Source organism: Protopterus annectens, chromosome 2.part1, assembly GCF_019279795.1.
Source record: "Protopterus annectens isolate FY-2018-M chromosome 2.part1, PAN1.0, whole genome shotgun sequence".
Lineage (NCBI taxonomy): Eukaryota > Metazoa > Chordata > Ceratodontiformes > Protopteridae > Protopterus > Protopterus annectens.
Window position 1 is genome coordinate 1,668,623,116 of NC_056729.1, and position 21,476 is coordinate 1,668,644,591.

The window sequence follows — 21,476 nt, forward strand, 5'->3', positions numbered from 1 at the left end:
GGCGGAAGAACTTTTAATAGATTCGGAGATCAAAATAAGCAATTTATTGATGACCCAAAAAGGTTTTATAGAGAACTGGGAAGTAAGGTAAAAGGAATTGAAAGACCACCAAAAAAAAGAATAAATAGATACATTTTGGAGAAGTATCTATGAAGATCCCGTGGACCATAACAAAGATGTCTGATCCAGGCCATCTTTTTTTGGAGAAGGTTCCCCTGCACCCTAGTAGTAGGAGTGTGCAGTTAGAACTTGTCTGATTGAAGACTGCTGGAACAGGGCTCAGTTTTGAGCTTTTTTCTGGTTAATTGGGTAATGTGTTTAAATCAGTTTGTTCGTTTTCTATTATAGGTTCATAGCCTAGTACCAACCTGTGAACCTATCGGCCCTAGGGCCTATACAAGCCTAGCCATAACAATTCCCTGGCTATTTCTTTCCACACTGTTTACTTCCCTGGACCCCTGTCTAGCAGGGCAACTGACATGATTCCCTGGGGTGAATTTCCTTTCTCCCATCCAATCATCAAGGTTCCTTTTGAAGAGGGCCAAAGAGGCGCTCTGCTTGACATGTTTGGGCAGTCTATTCCAGAGTTTGGGGAGTCTCTGGGTCAGGAACCTATCCCTCCAGCATGTTTTGTTTGTTGTGATGACAAAGTTTAGATCCCTGGAGCGTGTGGTTCTGAGGGATTGGGATTTATTTAAGTGTAGCATGTCCAACAGCTCTGGGTTTGACATGGCCTTGTATGTTAAGCAGAGATCGTCTCGGAGCAGACGATATGCGACAGAGTATAGCTGGACTTTTTTAAGACGGTCAGCATAGGGCATCTGCTTTAGGCCTGTGATTCGTTTAGTGAGGTGTTTTTGTATTGTTTATATATATATATATATATATATATATATATATATATATATATATGAAAAAACAAAAAAAATGCACTTTATTAATCTGCTTTTACTGTAATTGTTTCTTCCTACTTTACTAGGGGCATTAACTACAACTCTGATCTGCGATATATAACAATAAGTATCCTTTTCTGGGCATTTAAAGTGTTTTTTGATTGTATCTGCTTTATTTTCTGAAAAAAACCCAAAAAAAAACAAAAAACAAACAAAAAAAATAAATATATATATATATATATATATATATATATATATATATATATATTTGTTTCCCGCCTTTCTAAGCTAGTATAGTTCAGTTTTCAGGTTAGTGCTGAATTCAGGGCTGTGTTACAAATCTCTGTGTTTGCCCATACCTTACTTGGATAGAAGGAAGTTTCTCTGTTCACCTGTGAGAGAGGGGAGCTTTGAGCAGCCTATCTGTCCCTGGAGGAGTGGTTTCAGCCCAGAAATTAGTAGTTTATTGGCCATTTTGGGCTAATTTCTATTTCTTTCATTTCCCTGCTATAAACACCACATTTGCTCTGTTTTGCCCGCTGGGCAGTGCCGGTTAGCTAGGGTAAAACTATTTCTGGCTCCACAAAGTCTCCTCTTCAGTTTTTCCCTTGGAACTAGACAAACTTTTAACTTCAGCACTCAAGCCATTAATTTCTCAGCCCGGCACTTGCTCAAAACTTATAGCAAGCACTTATAAACCCTAGCACTAGACCCTCCTGTACTGTACAGAAGGACAAAGCTCTCTATTTGACCTTACCAGCCATCCAGTAAAACAGTTCACATGTCCAAAGGGCAGTTTCATGTGTACTCTCCAGTCCAACTAGTGAATCTGGGCATTTTGAGGCAATGTTACAACTGCCTCATGTACACAGCCAACCCTCTCTTCCTACCACCAAATACTAATGCATGCGAGAGATGCAATTATACAGCCAAACTGGAGGCTAAGTTCTCTCAACCCAAGACAGGATCAGACAGTCAAGAGGAGAAGGGAAATACTTGCATCACACCACCAGTCTCACATAGACCCATTAAACCAGCACTGGCAAAAAACACACATAAATACATGAAAACATATTCGGAGGCTCTAAATAAAAATCTGCAAAACCAACAGAGACCTCCAATGCAAACATCCAAACAACCCCCCCCCCCCCCCCAAACACAAACCCTGAAACACATACTTCACAAAACCAGTGTGCCATGCAATCACAGCCCTTAAGGCAAAATAACATTTTATTTATTTATCATTTGTTGACCGGGAAAGTCCGACTAGGTTCCACAGAGCCTGTTTTCAGCGGAGGCCCGGGGAGAAATGCTCCAGATGCATGTCTTTGGAATACCCAATGTACTAGTAATAGGTGACTCTATAGTCAGGCACACTGACATTCCACTCACTAGGCTGAATAAGGAGAAGGTTACTGTTAGCTGCCTGTCGGGTGCCAGGATCCGCCACATTGTGATATAAAAAAACTCGAGTTGAGCAAGAGGGAGTATATAAATATTTGGGAATTGATGAAGGATCAACAATAAAACATGAACAAATGCAAATAAAACTTAGTAAGGAGTACTTTAGAAGACTTAAATTAATCTTGAAAACAGTGTTGACATCTAAGAACAAAATCCAAGCTATAAGCCAATTTGCTGTTCCTGTTCTAACTTAGTGTTGGAGTGATCGACTGGCCCCAAAATGTGTTGGATAAATTAGATATGAAAACAAGAAGGATGCTTCATGCTCCCCATATGATTTATAAAAATCAGTGCATACCAAGATTATATATTCCCTGTTCTGAAGGAGGGATGGGCTTCCTTGAAATTGATTACATGTACAGATTTGCAGTCTGGGACTCTACATATATCTGATGACCTCACAAGACCCAATGTAGTGAAAGTTTTGAAACATGAGAATAATCTAAGATGACTTCCCTGCTTAGGCTAGCAGAAGCATGTTGGTGTCAAGCAGGAATGGAAATCGAACCACAGTTGGATAAATACTGGGCAGCAACTGAATGTGCCAAAAAACAAAAGAAATATAAGGTGAAGGACCAGATGAGAAGGCAAGAAATGTGGAAAAAGCATAAATATAGTTGCAAGTATAGAGAACTTCTGGAAGAACCTCGTGTTGATCAGGAACAAACACGGGAATGGTTAAGGAGAGGTGAATTCAAACCAAGAGATGAAAGGTTAATATTGGCGGCATAAGATAGTGGGCTACGTACACACTGGTTTACAAAGTCCATTGAACATGTGGGAGAAACGGACAAATGTAGGTTTTTTTAAAACCGAATTGGAAACATTTGCACACCCTGTTGCTGGTTGCGACATACTAATGGTAGAAGGACTGTATACTGAAAGGTATAATAATGTGGCAAGACTGTTGCACTGGGGATTGTGTAAACATTATGGTATTGAAGTGGCCAAAAAACACTGGAAACATGAGCTATAAAGCATAATAGAAAATGAGGAAGTCTGTGTCACTTGGAATCATCCATTACCAACAGTTCAAAAGAGAGATGCTAGAAAACTAGATGTAGTGGTCCAAGAAAAGAAGACAAGATTAGCATTGATCATTGAAAGTGCCACACCCAGTGACTACAGTGTCTTAAGTACAGAGAGAGACAAAGTCATAAAATATCAGGATCTGCAGGCAGAAATGAGACCAGTGTGGAAGAAGGATACCCAGACAGTCCCAATAGTAGCAGGAGCAACAGGTCTTATAAAAAAAAAATTTACAACCGTATTTAGATACGTTACCAATACCTGTAACTCCATATGAACTGCAGAAGTCATTACTGGGCACATTGCAGGTGCTGCGAAGAGCACTACTGGCTGACATCAAAGATTGAAACAATACTAATTTCATGAACTTTAGTCATACTTTGACTTTGGAATGGGGTCCATTCTTATGGTATTAGAAACACAAAAGACTTGGAGAAATTAAAAAGCTTAAGTTGTTTACTTAACAGCTTAGGCCATGGCTGCAATTTGGCTCCTAGAAAACAGCTGTGTAAAGACTTCTCATCTTCTCTTTGTCGATGATTTAAAACTGTATATACATCAGATGAGGAATTGAAAGTGCAGCTGCACGTTGTCAAAACTTTTTCTGATGATATAAGAATGTCATTTGCTCTTTAAGTGTGCAGAAGCAACCTTTAAAGCAGGAAAACTGCAGCACCAGGAAAACATCAGATTGGAACAAAAATGTGATATAAAAGAAATTGAGCAAGATGGAGTGTGTAAATATTTGGGAATTGATGAGGGATCAACAATAAAACATGAACAAATGCAAGTAAAACTTAGTAAGGAGTACTTTAGAAGACTTAAATTAATCCTGAAAACAGCATTGACATCTAAGAACAAAATCCAAGCTATAAACCAATTTCCTCTTCCTGTCCTAACTTATACTTTTGGAGTGATCGACTGGCCTCAAAATGTGTTGGATAAATTAGATATTCCCTGTTCTGAAGGAGGGATGGGCTTCCTTGAAATTGATTACATGTACAGATTTGCAGTCGTGGGACTCCACACATATCTGATGATCTCACAAGACCCAAATGTGAATGTTTTGAAACACGAGGCGAATAATCTAAGAAGACTTCCCTGCTTAGGCTAGCAGAAGCATGTTGGTGTCAAGCAGGAATGGAAGTCACACAAGTGGATAAAAACTGGGCAGCAACTGAATGTGCCAAAAAACAAAAGGTGAAGGGCCAGATGAGAAGGCAAGAAATGTGGAAAAAGCATAAATATAGTAGCATGTATAGAAAATGTGTGTAAGAACCTCATGTTGATCAAGAATGAATGCAGGAATGGTTAAGGAGAGATGAATTCAAACGAAGAGATGAAAGGTTAATATTGACGCCGCAAAATTGTGGGCTACATACACCTTGGTTTACAAAGTCCATTGAACATGTGAGAGAAACGGACAAAAGTAGATTTTGTAAAACAGAACTGGAAACAGTTGCACACCTCGTTGCTGGTTGCAACATACTAAGGCAGAAGGACTGTATACCGAAATGCATAATAATGTGGCAACACTGTTGCACTGGGTGTTGTGCAAACATTATGGTATTGAAGTGGCTGAAAAATACTGGAAATATGAGTCACAAAGCAACGTAGAAAATGATACCAACAGTTCAAAAGATAGATGCTAGAAAACCGGATGTAGTGGTCCAAGAAAAGACAAAAGTAACCTTGATCTTTGAAATTGCCACACCCAGTGACTACAGTGTCTTGCGTACAGAGAGACACAAAGTCATAAAATACGAGGATCTGCAGGCAGAAAGGAGAGCAATGTGGAAGAAAGATACCCAGACAGATGTCCTTGGTGTTTCACTGCTGCAGTCATCAAATTTGGGTTATCTGCCTGCAGGTATCCCTCAGCCGGCCTGAATACCAGAGTCTTGGATTCCTGCATCGGATGCTGTCTCTTCCATGACGTCAGGTCGTCAGGGGTATAAAACATGCAGCCGATGCCATTACATCAGTCCTTCTTGCCCTGCGGTGCCCAAAGCAGAAGCAGTTCGCAAGTGCCGGTTGGCCGACTCCTGAAATTTTCGTTTTCGAGTTTCAGAACCAAAGTCTACAAAAAAGATAAGTACCCCATTGGGGATCTTTATTTCTTGCTCCAACCGATGTCAGTAAAAGTTAACAATTGTCTTACCTGTGGAAAGCAAATACCTCATAAAGATTTTCATTCGTACTGCATTCCCTGCTTTGGCCCAGACCATGATGTCCCTCGCTGTCGGTTTTGAGCCTTGTTCAACCCCAGAACTATTCGTCGTTGGGCTGTCTTTGCAGCAAATTATTTTGGTACTCGGTCTCAGTACTCTGAAATGGCTTCGTTAAGCCATCCGACTACCGATCTTCCAAAAAAACATAAGGATAAAGACGGAGACAGACTGCATAGGTCCTAAACTGCCGATGAGGCTTCCATTAAGCTAGTCGCCAGTCTGCTGGTACTCAGTGAGGTGCTTTCGCGTCCCCTGATACCCACTACTTCAGATTCTCAGGCCTCTACTGAGACCCATTCAGAGTCTGGTATGCCGCGAGATGCTTCTTCAACTATGGAACCTGCGGATGTCTCTACCTTGGATGGGTCTGGAGCCGCTCTGCAGGCACCGGCTTCTGGGGGTGTATTCAGGCCTACAGACTTGCATTTTAAACTGACGCCATCGTCTTCATCCAGGCCTAAAACTCGTACCACGCCTAGAAAACTGACGTCCAAACTGCAGTCTCAAGCCCATATGCTTAAAAAACAAATGCTTAGAATGGCTGAAGACCTTATTACCTTAGTTAGGAGAAGCCAGCCTTCCCCCTCTAAGAGACCTAGAACTGATTTTCCTTCTGATTCTTGATGTAGAGGATTCCATTCCCTCTGCTTCCCCTCCAGAAGATTTTTGTTTTGGTGAAACCTTGCACACTCTTAGGGAGCATTTCCGCTGGGAAAGCCAGGATTACTCTGACTCCAACAAGAGGCTTAGGGAATTCTTCCTCCTTCCTCAACACAGGCCTTTAGCTATCCCTCCTGTTCTGGACATTGTAGATGATTCTTTCTTGGAATCTAGCCTTTCCCCAGACACTTTACCTCCAGCTCCCAGAAAACCTGACGGGTATTACAGAGTACCTGACTCTCACAAGTTCCTCTTCAAGAATCCTACTGCAGATCCAGAAACCATTTCCCAAGGACCAAAAGGCATTAAGGCTACTACTGCCAATAATCCTACCCCTTCTCATAGAGATTCTAGAACCTTGGACAGATGGGGTAAGAAGGTATACACTTCTGCTACTTTGGCCATTAGGGCTTTAAATAGCCAGTTTCATATGTTAAAGTATCAGCAGCATATTATGAGACTACTTAAACCGAAGATGATGTTGATTCCTGACTGTGAGGAACACAAAGAATTACAGGATTTAATGCATTCTGCAGAACAAGTTGGTAAACATAATTTGCCATGTGGTTTTGACGCTTTAGAAGCATCTTGCAGGGCTGCTGTCACTGGGTCTGTACTTAGAAGGCATGCTTGGCTTAAGGAGCAAAACTTACCAGATCATGTTAAAGCTAAATTACTGGATGCTCCCTTAAACCAGGGCCGCCTTTTTGGCAACAAAGCAGTAGTAGTCCTCAAAAGGATGGAGGAAAAAGCTAAATCTAGGGGGGGGCTCCCACTTCCAAAGCAGGGAGTAGTAAGCCACCCCCCTATGGAAAAATGGCACAATGACTTAACCTTAACCCTTCCAAGCCCTGCTCAACTTCCTGCTCCCTTAGGAGGAAAGCTCACCCTGCATGCAAAAAAACTGGGACCTCATTACCCAGGACAAAAGGGTTTTGAACATAGTTTCCCAAGGATACAGATTCCACACACTACCAACCCCAAATGGCTAGCCAGACCTACCACCAAATCAGTGGGCGGAGGCCCAACAGCAGGTTCTCTCTCTTCTAAGTAACTGGGCTATTCAACCTGTCCCAACAGAACAAAGGGGACAAGGTTTTTATTCAAGACTTTTCCTGGTACCCAGAAAAGACAGCTCCTGGCGTCCTGTCATGGACCTCTCTGTTCTAAACACCTTTCTGGTAAACCCAAAATTCAGAATGCTAACACTTCAACAGCTTCTTCCTCTGCTAGGCAAAGATGCCTGGTTGGCCACCTTAGAGTTAAAGGAAGTGTACTTGCACATTCCAATAAGGGAATCTTGCAGGAAATACCTACACTTCAGGGCAGGTTCCACGCACTATCAGTTCTCTGCACTTCCCTTTGGCTTATCTACTGCGCCCAGGATATTCACAAAGTGTCTAGCTCCAGCTATTGCATTTTGCAGGCAGAGAAATATTCAGATATACCCATACTTGGACGATTGTCTGATTCAGGTAGAAAGCCAGGACTTGCTATTACAACATCTGGCATTCGTAAAGAAACATCTAACCTCACTGGGATACACCATAAACGAAAAGAAATCTAATCTAGTACCCTGCCAACAGATTGTATTCCTGGGAGCAAGCTTGAATACAACTTCCCAGATGGCTTTCCTCACTCTGGAAAAACAAGTTTATGTGACAACCTACTTCAAACTATTGGCCACAAAACCCCAGCTATCTGCAAGGAAAATTCTGCAAGCCCTGGGGTTCATGGCCTTTTGCAGTCTACTAATTCCATATGCAAGACTGCTTATGAGGAAATTACAGTGGTACCTAAAAAGCCTATGGTGTCAACATTCTCAGGACCTGGAATCAATGATTCCTATCATTCCTTGTATAAAGACAGAGTTCCTTTGGTGGGCAGAGGCCTGCTACCACAACAAGGGCTCCCTTTCACTCTACCCCCTGCCGCCCAAACCCTAACAACAGACGCATCAGACTATGCATGGGGACTCGCTTAGCAGGGCAGTGCATTCAGGGCAAATGGAACCTGAGACAGATGCACCTGCGTATCAATCAAAAGAAATGTTAGCTGTACAGAATTCCCTGACAGCCTTCAAAGACTGCATTCTTCCAGGACAACTATTGGTAAAGATAGACAACACCACAGTTATGTGATACATAAACAAGCAGGGGGGACCCCACTCGTACCCTGTCTGCAGACTAGCCATGGCTCTGTGTATCACAGCCTTGAGCTACCAAGTGCACCTACAAGCTTAATTCCTGCTAGGCAAGCTAAATTCACTGGCAGACGACTTAAGCAGAAATCTCATGGACCCACACGAATGGAAACTAGAACCAAAAATATTCAACCTCTTGAGAAACAAATGGGGGACTCCAGAGGTAGACCTGTTTGCCTCCCCTCAGAACTACCAATTGGACAAATTTTGCACAAGGACTCCCCACAGTCAAGGTTGGAAAGTGGATGCCCTGTCCTTTACCTGGGAAAGCCTCTCAGTTTATGCCTTTCCCCCTCTGCCTCTCCTCTTGAAGGTTCTGCTAAAGATCAAACAGGACAATCCAAAGACAATACTGATTGCACCAGACTAGCCACGCCAGCACTGGTACCCCCTCTTGCACAGTATGACACTGCTGCAACCATGGCACCTGCCACAGACCCCTTCCCTGCTGTCCCAGCAGGCAGGCCATATTCTGCACCCTCAGCTTCAAACCCTGAACTTTGCAGCCTGGCTAATTCTTTGAGCTCGCCAATAGCATCCCTCAGTACGCAGGTGCTAGATGTCATTCTGGAGGCAAGGAGGCCTAGTACTAGAAAATCCTATGCTGAAAAGTGGAAAAGATACTGTTCTTGGAGCCAAACTCAGGGGATGGGCACAGTGGTGCCCAGCTTACCTCATATTCTTCAGTACTTAACAGAAATACTCCACAAGGGCCTATCCTTTTCGTCAATTAAAATTCATGCCTCTGTCATTTCAGCACATTATAATACTGAGCCACCCCTCTTCTCTCACCCCCTGCTAAAACAATTCCTTAGAGGGTCCAAAAATTTAAGACCACCCAGGAGAGCCCTCACTCCAGCCTGGGACCTTAACTTTGTATTGGAAAACCTCCCCCTCCCCCCTCTTTGAGCCAGCTGCAACAGCAGAGTTGAAAGTCCTTTCTTGGAAAATAGCCTTCCTTCTAGCCATCACTTCAGCAAGAAGAGTGTCTGAATTACAGGCCCTCATGGCTGTGGAACCCTTCATTATCTTCCATGCAGACAGGGTTTCCCTCAGGACCATTCCTTCCTTTGTGCCCAAGGTGGTGTCTAATGTGGCCCTAAATCAGGCCATTCATTTGCCTACTTTTTTCCGTAATCCACAAAACAAAGGGGAATGAATACTGCACTCTCTGGATGTGCACAGACAACTTAGATTTTATTTGGACAGGACTAAGCCTCTCAGAAAATCTGAACAGCTGCTAGTTGGCTTTGCTGCAGGGGCAGAAGGGAAGGGCATTTCAAAGCAAACCATTTCCAAATGGGTAGCCCATTGCATTCATTTCTGCTACAAGCACCACGGAAAACCTTCCCCACAGGGGATAAGATCACATTCCACCAGGGCTGCATCTACCTCTGCAGCCTTTCTCAGAGGAGTCCCTGCCAGGGACATCCTAGAAGCTGCTATCTGGATCTCTGTACATACCTTCACCAAGCATTACCACATGCCTATTTTTTTCTAAATCCAGAGCTGGTTTTGCCACTACAGTTTTGCAGGGCTTAATAGCTGGCCCTAATGCTCTATAACTTCCTCCTCCCTTCCTTAGCTTTGGGAATCAACCCAAATGTGATGACTGCAACAGTGAAACACAAAGAACATAGTACAGTTGTGTACACTTACCATAAATGTAGATGTTCGAGTGTATTCACTGTTGCAGTCCTGGTTACCCTCCTTCCAGCCCCCTGACTTCTCTTGGCTATACCTTTCCTTCTTCTTTGGTATATTTAAGTTTCTGGTGTATTTGCTTTTTGATGGATGTGTACCATAACATATAATTGGGTCCCATTGTGGGGGCACCTGACATCTGGGGCAAGAAAAACTGATGTAATGGCGTTGGCTGCATGTTTTATACCCCTGACGTCATGGAAGAACACCGCATCTGATGCAGGAATCCAAGACTCTGGCATTCAGGCCGGCTGAGGGCTACCTGCAGGCAGATAACCCAAATGTGATGACTGCAACAGTCAATACACTTGAACATCTACATTTATGGTAAGTGTACACAACTGCACTTTCCAGTAGTAGTAGGAGCAGGGGGTCTTATAAAAATAATCTTCAGTTGTATTTAGATATGCTACTAATCCGTGTAACCCCATATGAATTGCAGGAGGAGTCTTTACTGGGTACATTGCGGTTGCTGTGAAGAGCACTTTTGGCTGACATTGAAGATGGAAACAATACTAATTTCATGAACTTTAATCGTACTTTGACTTAGGAATGGGGTCCATTCCCATCATGGTATTAGAATCCCAAAAGACTTGGAGAAATTAAAAAGGGAAAAGCTTTTGTAACATATAAGCCAGCCCAATTTAATATCATATTATGCATCTCTCGAAACTCAAAATCCTGCCCGACAACATCACCAATAAAACCCCTCTACATAATAGTCAGCAATAATAAACCTACCCAATACCTCAAGCATTTCCACTCCAAGCAACACATTCTATCCCTGTGTGGGGATATCCACCCCCAACCCAGGGAACCCAATTTCAGCTTCCTCTACTAAAAGCCTGAACCCTAAAAATATTCTTCTGGTAACCATAAACACATGTAGTATCTGTAACAAAACCACAGAATTTCATGCTTGGCTAAGTCCAGTACACCCCAAATATTCTAGTAATCACCGAAACTTGACTAAAACCCTGTATCCATGATACTGAAATAACCCCCAGTCTATAGTATACTTAGAAAAGACAGAACCAACAAAAAAGGTAGCCTTAATCTATCCTAGCATGATCACAATCTCACCTTTCCTTAAAGAGACCCCAACTTTCAGCAATGCCGACCTACAAATTAACAAAACAAAACAAATATGCATTGTTGGACTATATATAACCCCCCTGGCAAAACATCCTAACTATGAAACTATCATTATGGCAGATACCAATGTCAGCTGGCAAGATCTGATGATTGACTCCCCTACCAATAGCATAAACCTCTGTGGTTATACCCAGCTTGTTACCAATGCCACCCATATACATAACAGCAATACCCTTGGTGCAATTCTTTTTTTCCCCCCTCCAACAAACATCTTTATTAAATTTTCACACATGACATAGGCAATCTTACATTTATACAGATGAAAAACAAACAACATGACACCACTTTAGGTGCAAGCAGTATACATCACAGACACCACTGAAACGACTGTCGTTGCAAACATTGTACATCACTTATAATCTATCCAGTCATTATCAGTTAAGCATTATATAGCTCACTCAAATCCTGCCTCTTAAACCTCATTCCTGCTCTGCATATATTGATGTTCTTCGTGTTTCAGTGTTGTAGTCATTACATTTGGTAATCCTGCTGGCAGGTTGCCCTCAGTCGGCTTGAATTCCAAAGTCCTGGGTCCTGCGTCGGCTGCTGTCACCCCCTTCCCTGACATCAGGTCGTCAGGGGTATAAAAGAAGCAGCCGACGCCATTTTCTTCAGTCTTTCTTGCCGAGCGGTGCCCGAAGCAGAAGCAGTTTGCAAGTGGCGGTCGGCCGACTCCTGAGATTTTCGTGTGCGAGTTTCAGATCCGAAGTCTTCTATAAAGCTAAGTACCCCGTTGGGGAAACTTTTTTTTTGCTCCAGACCGATGTCAGAAAAAGTTAATAACTGTATTTCTTGTGGGAAGCAAATACCTCATAAGGATTTTCATTCTTACTGTATTCCTTGCCTAGGCCCTGATCACAACATTTCTGATTGTCAGTTTTGTGCTAGATTTAACCAACGCACTATTAAGCGTCGGTATGATTTTGCTTTAAACTATTTTGGAAGCCGGTTTAGTTATCCAAAAATGTCGTCGGATAGCCATCTGACTTCCGGAGTTTACAAAAAAACACAAAGGAAAGAGACAACCGAGGCCCAAAACCGACGACAAAGCTTCTCCTAAGCCAGTCGCCGGTCCTCAGTGAGGCACCTTCGCAGCCCTTGATGCCCGCTACTTTAGAGTCGCAGGCCGTTACCGACTCCCACGTGGAGTTGGCCATGCCGCTGGAAACTCAAGGTATTGGAGCCTCTGATATTATTCCTTCAGATGGGTCCGGAGCCGCTGAACAGGCACCGGCTTCTGAGGGTGTATTCAGACCTAAACATCTTTACTACAGACTAAAGCACCTTCCAAAGCAGAGAAACAAACTCAAGAGCCACGTGGTCAGGCCTCTATGCCCAAAAAACAGATGCTCAAAATGGCCGAAGACTTGATTACCTTGATCAGGGGTTCCCATCCCCCTCCTGATAAGAGGCCTAGGCAAGAGACTGACTATGAATCTTCAGATCAGGTTTCCATTTCTTCTGATTCCTCTTCTGATCAGGAATATTCTCTTCCCCCGAAAAGAACAACGACGAACTGGATATCACCAAACACGATTTATTAAAAAAATATAAATCTCTGACGTCTCGGCCTTCGCCTTCAAGGAGTACAAAAATATAAATGAACCATTGCTTTATATACCATTCAAGTACATCAATTAAAATCAATTAAACAATCAATTATTTAAAAATTCAATTAAACTGTCAGCATTCTCCAATTAAAGTCCTCATTTAAGCCTCTAGGATATAAAGTTCTAAATTTTAATATATAAATAGTTTCCTTATAAAGCAGCATTTGTTTAATTTTAAATTGATCATTTCCACACTCACTTATCTGCTCTAGAATAGTAGCTTGTAACAATTTATCATTGTTATGATGTTTTACAGAAAAATGTCTTGCAACAGGACTTTCATTTCTATTATTGACAATGTCCCTTACATGTTCTAACAAACGAACCTTAAAAGGTCTTTTGGTCTCCCCTATATACACTTTGTTACAAGGACATCTTAAAGCATAAATGACCCTCTCAGTGTGGCAACAATAAAAATTATTAGAATTAAAAGAAATATTGTTAATAAAATTAAAACTGAGAGTAATATAACTACATGCCTTACATTTGCCACACTGATAGGTCCCTTTATGTCTGATGTCACTATCCATAGTTGCTACTGGATGATGAAATCTACTTTTAACAAGAAAATCTTTAATATTTCGACCCCTTTTAAATGAAAATTTAAGACTAACGTCCAACCAAGGCTTAACATTCTCCAACGTACTAAATAATTTCCAAAACATAGAAATCATGTTCATAAGCTTGGATGTATAACATCCATATGTAGTGACAAAATATACAACTTCTTGTGATTTCAGTAAAGACTGATTTTTCAAGGAAACCATCTTTGTATCTTGTACCCTCTTATATTGCTGACTATTCTCTTTACATATGTAAAGTTTATTATAGCAGTCATCCAAAGTAGCTATATCATAACTCCTTGATAAAAAAGACTCATATAATAACCTCATTTCTTTATTAAATTCCAAAGTTTCATTACATAAACGGGAAATGCGTAACATTTCCCCGTAAGGTAATGAATGTATGGTATGTGGTACATGTCCACTCAAACCGTGGACATATTGTGTTAACCCACCAAATTTCCTGTTTATCGAAGTCACTAATTTGTGACCATCTGAAATATCTAGAACCACATCCAAAAAAGGCATTCTGGTCTCTAAAATAAGACCATCAAAATCCAAACCAAATCTATTTAGTTTTAAATCTGATATAAATTCTAAAGCCAGGGTCTTGTCCCCTTCAACTAAAAAAATTAAATCATCAACATATCTATAATACCTCACAACACAGTTATGAAAAAATCTATGTTTATAGATATATTCCATCTCAAAAAGACCCATCGCCAAATTAGCATACATGGGGGCAAAAGACGCCCCCATGGCTGTTCCTTTTTTTTGATGGTATAAAGTTTGGTTAAACTCAAAATAATTATTAGTTAATGAAAAATATGTTAGTTCTATAATAAATTCAGCAACAGGAGACATACCTAAAAATTTTCTTAATGCTTCCAAACCAAAATCATGATTAATATTCGTATATAAACTTTTGACATCTACCGATATCCAGTACATATTTTTGTTCCATTTAATATCATTGATTTTATTCAAAAAATCAAATACATCTGTCAGGAAAGAAGGCAACTTTTTTACATAAGATAGCAAATAATTATGTAAAAATATACCTAAATTGTGTAAAAAATAGTTACGTCCTGAAACTATTGGACGACCCACCGGTTTCGCTAGATTTTTGTGGATCTTAGGTAGGCAGTAGAAATACGCCATACTATGTCCTTCAACCTTAAATTTATCTTTGATATCTTTCTTATCAAAATATCCTAATCTAAAGCCTTTCTGCATAAGATTACTATATTCAGAAATTGCCAGGTTATAACTATCAAGGTTACTAACCTCATATGTAGTATTATCATTTAAATGCAACATGCACATCTCAAAATAATCCTGTACATTCAATACCACAAGTTTGTTCCCCTTGTCGGCAGGTTTGAATACTATATTATTATTTTTACTTAAATCTTTCAAAGTATTCCATTCCCGACAAGTCATATTATAATTAATATTATTTTTATCCTTCATAAACTCTTCATAATTTATTTCCACAGAATGGTTTAACAGTTTAACAAAATTAGAAATATCATCATTACTGATTTTAGGTACAAAATTACTGTTAGAAGGGACTTTGTTAGTGTCCAGCTTAATGTATGCATTACATGGTTCGTCCGACACACAAGAATAAAAGCTGTCTTCATCACTAGAGACGCTAGAATCCAATATACTTTGTTCACTATCCATGTTTAAACTAAAGAGATATTTCAAAAATAGCTTTCTACTAAATTTAAATATATCCATCTGCGTATCATATAATCTGGAGACCACAGTTGGAATAAACTTTAGCCCCAAATTTAAAACAGCAAGTTCATTGTCATTAAGTACATGATTAGATAAATTAACTACATAGTCGTCTTGAATAAGAGAGGTAAAATTACCATCTACCTCTTTTGTAACCTCCCCGTCTGGACTGCTCTGAAGGAGGGTTATCAGCATAGTCTCTTTGTCGTTTGGGTCTAGAGACCTCTCTCTGGCTTGATGGTTGTTCCGGACGAAAATTCCGCGTCAAATGTTCAGGATTTTCTGCTGCTGGTAACTGTGGAAAATCCGTATCTATCTCCTCATCTTCCCATGAAGTATAACCATTCTCGGATGCAGACGCTGAAGAATTAAGCGGACGTGTGCTGCCCGCGTTCTGTTGGAACCTCACGTGTTTACGTCCTCTCCCTCTATTGGTTCTTGATAGAAAGGCTTTGTTAAGTTCATAGTCACGTAAATCTCTGATTAGTTTCCCTTTCTTCCTTTCAATAAGGGTCAGTTCATAATCTTTTAATTTCTCATTAACCTGAATGAGAAAATCATCTAAAAAAGATATAGAGACACTTTTTGTTAAGTCACTACACATTTTTTTAATGTCCGTACACAGTTCTTTTTGTTTTAATCGGTCACGTTCAATCAGTATGTGTAACCACTCTGTCACACAATTATGGGCTGCAGATACCCATCTTTTATGGAACATGACCTCCGTATCTTTAGTTAGGTCAAAAGGTGTTGTAGGATCTTTAAACACCCTTAAACCCCTAGGCGTTGTTTCCGTCTCAATGTACCTCTGTAGACCACAAATATTAAAGAAGGTAGCTGTTTCTTTTACCATTTTTTTCTCCAAATTTTCCAATAATAATTTATGTTCGGCATTGTCTGGAACACATGTTTTTCTACCTACACTGCAAAAGGGATTAGGGAAGCGTTTGCGCCGTTCATCTTCCCACTTATCCCACAGTGTATTGCCCTTGTCAGAGCCAGTTCTATTGCCAAGTTGGCGTTCACCTCTCTCCGTCCCATTGCTGACAAAGTTATCTAACGATAACTGGCTACCGTCCATGGTATCCCGTAGCACTCGGGGAAACTGTGCAAGTGAATCCATCGAAGAACAAGCAATAACAACAGTACCAAGTCACCAAATCCTCTGAAAAGAACAACAACGAACTGGATATCACCAAACACGATTTATTAAAAAAATATAAATCTCTGACGTCTCGGCCTTCGCCTTCAAGGAGTACAAAAATATAAATGAACCATTGCTTTATATACCATTCAAGTACATCAATTAAAAGCAATTAAACAATCAATTATTTAAAAATTCAATTAAACTGTCAGCATTCTCCAATTAAAGTCCTCATTTAAGCCTCTAGGATATAAAGTTCTAAATTTTAATATATAAATAGTTTCCTTATAAAGCAGCATTTGTTTAATTTTAAATTGATCATTTCCACACTCACTTATCTGCTCTAGAATAGTAGCTTGTAACAATTTATCATTGTTATGATGTTTTACAGAAAAATGTCTTGCAACAGGACTTTCATTTCTATTATTGACAATGTCCCTTACATGTTCTAACAAACGAACCTTAAAAGGTCTTTTGGTCTCCCCTATATACACTTTGTTACAAGGACATCTTAAAGCATAAATGACCCTCTCAGTGTGGCAACAATAAAAATTATTAGAATTAAAAGAAATATTGTTAATAAAATTAAAACTGAGAGTAATATAACTCTTCTCTTCCCCCCCATGAGGATTCTGATGCTGAAGAATCTATACCTTCAGCTTCTCCTCCTGAGGACTATTCTTTTGGAGAAACCTTACATACCATGAGGGAGCATTTCCACTGGGAGAGCCAAGATTTTTTAGAATTTAAAAAGAGGCTCAGGGATTTCCTTTTACTACCTCAACACAAGCCACTAGCCATCCCACCTGTGTTAGACATTGTAGATGATGTGTTTTCAGAGTCTAGTCGTACACCTGACTCCTTACCTCCAGCTCCTGTTAAGCCAGACAGAAATTCCTTTTTAAAAACCCTGCTGCAGACCCAGAAACTATTTCTCAGGGTCCCAAAGGAGTTAAGGCTTCCGTTGCAAAAAACCCTACCCCCTCTGACAGAGATTCTATGACACTGGATAGATGGGGAAAAAAAGGTTTACACATCTGCTACCTTGGCTATAAGGGCCTTAAACTGTCAGTTTCATATGCTCAAATATCAGCAACATGTCATGGCATTGCTTAAACAGAAAATTTTAAACTGAATGTGCAGAAAACAAGGAAATGCAGGATTTATTGCATGCAGCTGGACAAGTTGGAAAGCATACTTTGCAATGTGGTTTGGATTCTTTAGAGGCCTCCTGCCGGGCCGCAGTTACAGGTTCTGTTATTAGGAGGCATGCTTGGTTAAAGGAACAAAATCTGCCTGATCATGTTAAAGTTAAATTATTAGATGCACCTTTACAACATGATACTTTGTTTGGTGTTAAGGCAGAAGAGGTGTTAAAGAAAATGGAGGACAAAGCTAAATCTATGCAAACGGTCAAAGATTTTTTACAAGTACAGCCACCTAGGTTTAGTAGACACTGGCCAACAAAGAATTGGTCCTTTCCTGTGTCAGACAGACCTCAAAGGGGCAGAACCAGACGCCGATCTCAGGCCCAAGGTTCATTCCGCTCAAAACAATGGGGAGCTTCTACCTCCAAAATGGGAGAAGACAAATCCCAATGACTTCCCCCTGCCTGCACCAAGCACTTATCTCCTGGCAGCACCCTTAGGGGGAAAATTAGCACTTTTTTCTCAAAATTGGCACATTATAACCCAGGACAAGTGGTCTTAAATATTGTGTCACAAGGCTACAAGTTCCATTTCCATACCCTGCCAAAGGCAAACGGCTGGCCAGATCTGCCAGAAAATCAATGGGCAGAGGCACAAAAACAAGTCTCATCCCACATGGACATGGGGACCATTCAACTAGTAGCAGAGCAAGAGCAGGGACAAGGATTTTATTGAAGACTGTTCTTGGTACCCATAAAGGACAAGGCCTGGAGGCCAATACTGGACCTATTTATTTTGAACACATTCCTGGATATACCAAAATTCAAGATGTTGACTTTGCAGCAGCTTCTGCCCATGCTGGGCAAGAATGCTTGGCTGGTGACTTTAGACCTAAAAGAGGCATACCTGCATGTCCCAATCAGACAAATATGCAGAAGATACCTCAGATTCAAGGCTGGCTCAATGCATTACCAATTCTCTGCACTGCCCTTTGGCTTATCTACTGCGCCTAGGGTCTTTACAAAGTGCCTGGCACCAGTAATTGCATTCTGCAGACAGAGGAATACAAATATATCCTTACTTAGATGACTGTTTAATTCAAGCAGAGAACAAGGACTTTCTTCTACAGCATCTGGCATTTGTGAAAAGACTTCTAACATGCCTAGGGTACACAGTCAACAAAAAGAAATCAAAATTAGTACCCTCTCAAGAGATAATATTCCTGGGTGCAAGCTTAAATACAACTGCCCAGATGGCTTATCTCATGCCAGACAAACAAAGGCAACTGCCGACTTATTTCAAAATGTTGGCAACAAAGGCCCAGTTATCTGCAAGAAAAATTCTGCAGGCTTTGGGCTTCATGGCATCCGGCATCCTGCATCCTACTAATTCCATATGCAAGACTGCATATGAGGAAACTTCAATGGTACCTGAAAAGTGTTTGGATTCAACATTGCCACAGCCTAGAAACTATGATTACTCTCATTCCTTGCTTGCAACAGGAGTTTCGATGGTGGGCAAAGGCTTGTCACCAAAACAAGGGACAGCCATTCATGTTACCCCCAGCCAGGCAAACACTAACAATGGATGCATCAGATTATGCCTGGGGGGCCCACATGGCAGGAAGATGCATTCAGGGCACATGTACCCCAAACCAAATGCATCTACATATCAATCAAAAAGAGATGCTAGCAGTTCAAAATGCCCTGACAGCCTTCAAGGGCCTATGTCATCCAGGACAACAACTGATAAAGACAGACAACGCCACGGTCATGTGGTACATAAACAAGCAGGGGGGGCATACATTCTTACCCCCTTTGCAGACTAGCCATGACTTTGTGGGACACAGCTTTGACTTACCAAGTACATCTGCAGGCACAATTCCTGCCAGGAAGGAAAAATACTCTGGTAGACTAACTAAACAGAAACCTCATGGATCCCCACGAGTGGCACCTAGATCCACAAGTCTTCAGCATGATAACAAGGAAATGGGGATGCCCGGACATAGATCTATTTGCCTCCCCTCACAACTACCAACTAAAAAGATTCTTCACAATGATTTATCACAGACAAGCATGGAAAGTGGACGCCCTATCTTTCAGCTGGAAAAAATTATCAGTAAATGCATTTCCCCCTTTGCCTCTCCTCCCCAAGGTACTCCTAAAGGTCAGACAGGAGAAGCCAAGGATGATACTGATTGCCCCAGACTGGCCCCGCCAGTACTGGTATCCAGTACTAAGGAGCTTGTCGCAATGCCCAGCGTGGACCTTACCTCAGATACCTCATCTACTGTCCCAGCAAAATAATCAGATCCTGCACAGCCAACTCAGGACTTTAAACCTGGCCGCATGGCGGATAATATAGTCATACAAAACACACCTCTCAGTAAAGCTGTGATGGATCTCATTTTGGAGGCCAGAAGGCCTAGTACTAGAAAATCTTATGCTGGAAAATGGAAGAGATTCTGTGCTTGGAACCAGGCACAAGGAACTGATACAGCTGTTCCAAATATTCCTCAGATTTTGCAATACTTAACTGAGATGCTGGACAAAGGTCTATCTTTTTCATCTATTAATATTCATGCCTCTGCCATTTCGGCTCATTACAATACAGAGCCACCAATCTTTTCTCATCCCTTACTAAAACAGTACCTCAGAGGAGCCAAAAAGTTAAGGCCTCCAAGGAGATCAGCAGTGCCTGCATGGGACCTCAACTATGTCTTGGAAAAACTCACCCTGCCTCCTTTTGAGCCAGCTGCTGATATAAAGTTTTTATCCTGGAAAACAGCTCTGCTCCTAGCAATAACTTCTGCAAGATGAGTTTTAGAGCTTCAGGCACTCATGGCTGCGGAACCTTTTATCATTTTTTATCCAGACAGGACAAATCCAACATTTATGCCTAAGGTAGTGTCCAGTGTGGCTCATAACCAAACTGTTCATCTGCCAACTTTTTATCCAAATCCACAGAACAAGGGGGAGAGAATTCTTCATTCTTTAGACGTACACAGACAGCTTAGATTCTACTTGGACAGAACTAACGTTTTCAGAAAGACAGAACAATTACTAATGGCATATGCTGCAGGATCACAAGGAAAGGCCATCTCAAAGCAGACTATTTCAAAGTGGATAGGCCACTGCATTCGTTTCTGCTACTTACACCATGGCAAGCCAGAGCCTAAGGGCATTATGCCACATTCAACCAGAGCTGCAGCCACTTCAGCAGCCTTTCTCAGGGGAGTACCAACCAAGGACATTTTAGAGGCTGCTACTTGGAGTTCAGTGCACACCTTTACAAAGTACTATCATCAGGCAGGCTTTGCCACTGCAGTTCTGCAGGGCCTCATAGCTGCTCCTAATGCTGTTTAGCTCCAGCCTCCCATCCATAGCTTTGGGACTCTACTCAAATGTAATGACTGCAACAGTGGAACACGAAGAACATAGTACAGTTGTGTACAAATGTAGATGTTAGCATATTCACTATTGCAGTCCAGGTTACCCACCCCACCATCCCCCTTTTCTTCTCTGATTTATACAACCTATGTGGTGTATTTGCTTGTAGATGAAGGAAAAGTTTATATTGGTGCATGTATTTATATATATATATATATATATATATATATATATATATATATATATATAAATATAAATATATCTATATATATATATAAATTTTGGCTACCCTTTTAGGAGGCACCTGACATCTGGGGCAAGAAAAACGAAAGAAAATGGCGTCGGCCGCATCTTTTATACCCCTGATGACCTGACGTCAGGGAAGGGGTGACAGCAGCTGGCCTTGGGACCCAGGACTTTGGAATTCAGGCCGACTGAGGGCAACCTGCCAGCAGGATTACCCAAATGTAATGACTGCAACAGTGAATACACTCGAACATCTACATTTATGGTAAGTGTACACAACTGTACTTTCTC

General features: G+C 41.1%; 1 protein-coding gene across 1 annotated transcript in view; it reads left to right on the forward strand.

The window, feature by feature from the left end:
* The window catches only part of NOC2L (NOC2 like nucleolar associated transcriptional repressor), a 1,272,638-nt gene that overhangs the window by 396,029 nt on the left and 855,133 nt on the right, over window positions 1-21,476 (forward strand). The gene's annotated exons all lie outside the window — the stretch shown is intronic.